The sequence below is a fragment of the Heterocephalus glaber genome, unplaced genomic scaffold (genome assembly GCF_053883595.1).
Source record: "Heterocephalus glaber isolate CG9 unplaced genomic scaffold, H.glaber_assembly_v1.0 deba00001673, whole genome shotgun sequence".
Lineage (NCBI taxonomy): Eukaryota > Metazoa > Chordata > Mammalia > Rodentia > Bathyergidae > Heterocephalus > Heterocephalus glaber.
Genome location: NW_028258410.1, coordinates 11,261,590 through 11,265,581, shown reverse-complemented (window position 1 = coordinate 11,265,581; position 3,992 = coordinate 11,261,590).

Genomic DNA, 3,992 nt, shown 5'->3' with positions numbered 1-3,992 from the left:
TTCTTACACAAATTTTTATCAACAGTTGGTCAGCTTCCTACACGAGCCAACCCATAGAATGCACTTAATTGTTTAATGAAAGGGGTTATATATTTATGATTGTGCAGGAAGCACTAGAAACATTGTTCTTACAAATGAACCACGTTTGATGATGTCATGATGCTGAGGGAATTGTGGAGGCCATTCTAAGAATCCAAAGGCCCTGTGGGTAGGGAACCAATTCCATCCTTTGGGAAAAGAGAATGAAATAGAAAACCCCACCAAACTGAGGAGAGCTTGGGAAGGTCCAAAGCCACTCACCAGGCTGCCTGAGTTCTTGGCATAGCAATATCAGGTCCTGGGGGAGCAGCTTTCTTACTCAGAAGTCTGAATTAAGGAACGAATTCTTATTGAAACCGGCTTAAGCAGAAGAGCAGGACGTGGTCCTATCACAGCAAGACCAGGCATCCTCCTCAGACGTGGCAGGGTGCAGAGAGCTGCTGTCGCCACTGCAGTTTCATTCTACGTCTGAGCTCTCCACTTCATGGCCAAAGTGATTCTGGCCTGTATCTTACCAGGTCCTCAGCCCAGGGCATGTGCGACAGGGCAGTGTCATATTTAACCTAGTGGCAAGAAGAGTTAATACTGCTTGTCCTTAGTATAATGGTGATATTTTGTTCATCATTTCTAGCATTAATCTTTATTTAAAATGTATATATTGCATTATAATATTATCAACCTTGATTACTAAAGTGTTTTGGCATTCCTTTCAATTTTATGTCCAGGGCTGGAGGGTAGAGAACTTGCCTAACATGTGTAAGGCCTGGGGTTTCATCCTTAGCACTACAAAAACAAGCAAGCAAGCAAGCAAATATACAAAATAAAACAACAATAAAAAGCAAATTTATGCTCAGACGAATGCCCCACTCTTCCCAGCCAATCTTGGGTATACCCTTATCTGAGTCTCCAGATCCTAAACCACACATTTCCCTCAAGGTACCTATTATGACTGATTTGTGCCCTGAATCCATGGGCCTTCTCCCCGCAAAAGACGTGTTGAAGCCCTAATCCTTGTACTTAAGAATGTGACTTTATTTGGAAATAGGATCTTTGGAAATGAAATCAAGTTAAGATAAAGGCATTAGGATGGGCTGTTATCCAATGACTGGTACCTTTGTAAGAAGAGGAAAATGCCACATGAAGACTGAGACACATGGAGAGAGACGTCTATGTGACAATGAGGGCAGAGCATGCAGTGACGCATCAGCCAGCCAGCGAACATCAGGGACTCCTGACAAACATCAGATGCTGGAAGAGTCAAAGAAGTTTCTGCCCTAAGGTTTCGGAGGGAACATGAACTTGCCAACACTCTGATTTCAGACTTCTGGCTCCAGACCTCAGAGAGAACAAATCTCTATTGTTTTCAGCCACCTGATTGGTGCCACTTTGTCCTAATAGCCCTAAGAAACCAAAGCAGTCCCCATGCCCCAAGCTCCTCTCTGTGGCTTTACTTCTGGGACCCAGACTCTAGAACTGCATGCAGGTGCATCCTCTGTTCCCCTGTGAAGTCTTTTGTGGGGTTTTCTAGACCATCTCCTCTCTACTATTCAAGAAAATCTCCAAGGAGCTGGGGATTTAGCTCAGTGGTTCCATTGCCTGACCTGAGTTCAATCCCCGGTACCAAAAAAAAGAAAAAGAAAATCTCCAACTTGCCCCATGTACTGACAGCTAAAGGGGCCCCCAGCCAAGAGAAAGTGCCTGGTGTGGGGGGGTCTCAGAATAAACTGAGGGTATTAACAGGCTGTGACATGCAGGGAACCCCAGAGGACAGAGTTGTGGTGTTGGTGGCCACGTGGGCTGGTTGAATGCAGAGCATTAGTTAACGGGATGTGCAATCTCAAGCTCACCTTTTACTCTACCCTGGATTCTTACCCAGGGGGTCCGTCCTGTCATTCCTCTATCTTGCCACCAGTTACCCAGACAGAAACCTCAGCTCCTGTGACTGTCCCTCCCCACCCTCACCCTAACATTTGCCCACTCGGTTCTCAAGCTCTCACTTTGCTCTGGTCCTGGTACAAGTTAGGCACTTCCAGCGAATTGCAGTCAAGGTCACACAGCTAAGAACCAGGAGGCCTCCTGGATGCACGCGTGTTCCGCCTTCCCTGAGAACACGAGGCCTCCCCATTCCTCAGCATGGGGTCATTCTTACACAGTGTTGGCGGAGCGAAGCTTCACAACTATACAGCGACTGTGTGAGGAATACTCTTTCTCTGGTGTCACTCGGCAGCTTCTTCCAAAAAGGGTGCTGTTAGACTTCCAGACCTTTCTTCTTATTTGGTCACGTAGGACTTGATCTTCTACACTGCTTTAAACTGCTACCTTTCAGAAAAACAAGGCCCGACTTGAATCTCACAGCAATCTGTTGAGCACATGGAATTGCCACGAGAGGTTTAGAAACCTCTTTTTGGGGGGAAGGGTGGAAATGGTAAGGGCAGAGCAAGATGAGCTTGTGGAGTAGAATTCTCAGAACAGGAACTAAGCATAGGTTGAAAAAGGGACCAGGGGCAGTGCCCTCTAATTAATAAGTTACAGTGGGAAGAACGTGAGGAATCTTACCAATTGGTAATAACAATGATGAAAGACAGGCACTGAATACAAATAAGACTGTAGGTAATTACCAATTAAATAAAAGTAATGTATGTATCTTCTACTTCTCAAAATCAAATGGAGGGTGACTAAAGATCAGTTCAAAACTATTCTACTGAAAAAATGGAATTCTTTTCAAGTGCATTGCCGAGAAATTATTTGCATCTATTAGTATTTATTCTGACATCATTATTTGATCTGATGTATAAAATAAAACAATGAAAGCAACCTGGTTTCCAGTGAAACTATACACCAGTGAAGCAGCACCCCAGCATATTGGCATAGGCAACTTGCAGTGACTTAAGAGGAAGGGTTCTACAAGATGCTCATTGTATCTTTTGACACAGTCACACCCCATACTGCATACATCTTAGCAAATGCGAATCCCCCAATCTGTGCTTTTATGCTTAAAATTCAGTATAAATGTATTATCTGTGTTTTATTCTGGACAACTCAGTGAAGCTTCTGAGATGGAAAAACTTGCCAGGTATCTTAACAATCTTCTCCTAGCCAGGAGAGAAACAATTTTCAGAATTACCATGCTGAACTTTTGCTGCTGCTCTCAGAAAGTTTCTGCTTAATTCTAGGTCTCTTATGCAAACTGGGTGGCACACTATTTCATTTCAACTTATTAAGTCAATTACCTGAAAAATAGACACCAAATTACAATGTATACTGTTTTTTCCCACTCTATAGAGAATCAAAATGTCACAGGTAGGTGGGATACAACAGAATTTAAAAAGTTTTCTGCTTATGAATGATACATAATTTCAAATGACTCACAGCACTTGTTGAAATAAAGTATCCAACCTGGCTGACTCATAAGAACACCGACATTGAAGTTTCAAAGTAGACTTCCTACAATAACAAAATGTGACCCAACTATGCATCGCACAGAGCTATCCTGACCATAACACATCACAAATGACCAGGCCATCCTTCACTTAAACAAGCAAAACCATCACATGAAAATGCACTTGACGACCTAACCCCACCTGCAAATTCCAGAGGGACAACTTTCATAATTTTAACAGAATGCTCTGGGACACATTTTAAAATCTTTTTAAATGGAGCCTCCATTGTCAAGCTGTAATGAAAAAGTAGGACTCTTTATTCATCTGTAATTTTGAAAATGGCTTCATTTCTTCTCTAAGTACATGCAAGACATTTTGGATGGTTTAAGAACACTGTATTTCTTAAAAACTCGGCATGAGAAATGTGAATGTCTGGGAATGAAGCCTCGGTGGTTTTATTTGTTTCATCTCCCTTGGTACCTACTGAGCCTGAAGAGATCATACAATGGATTTTTCATTTTGGTGGTTTTTTTCAATCAGAGGGTATTAGAACAGAAAAACAGAGTGCTAAAA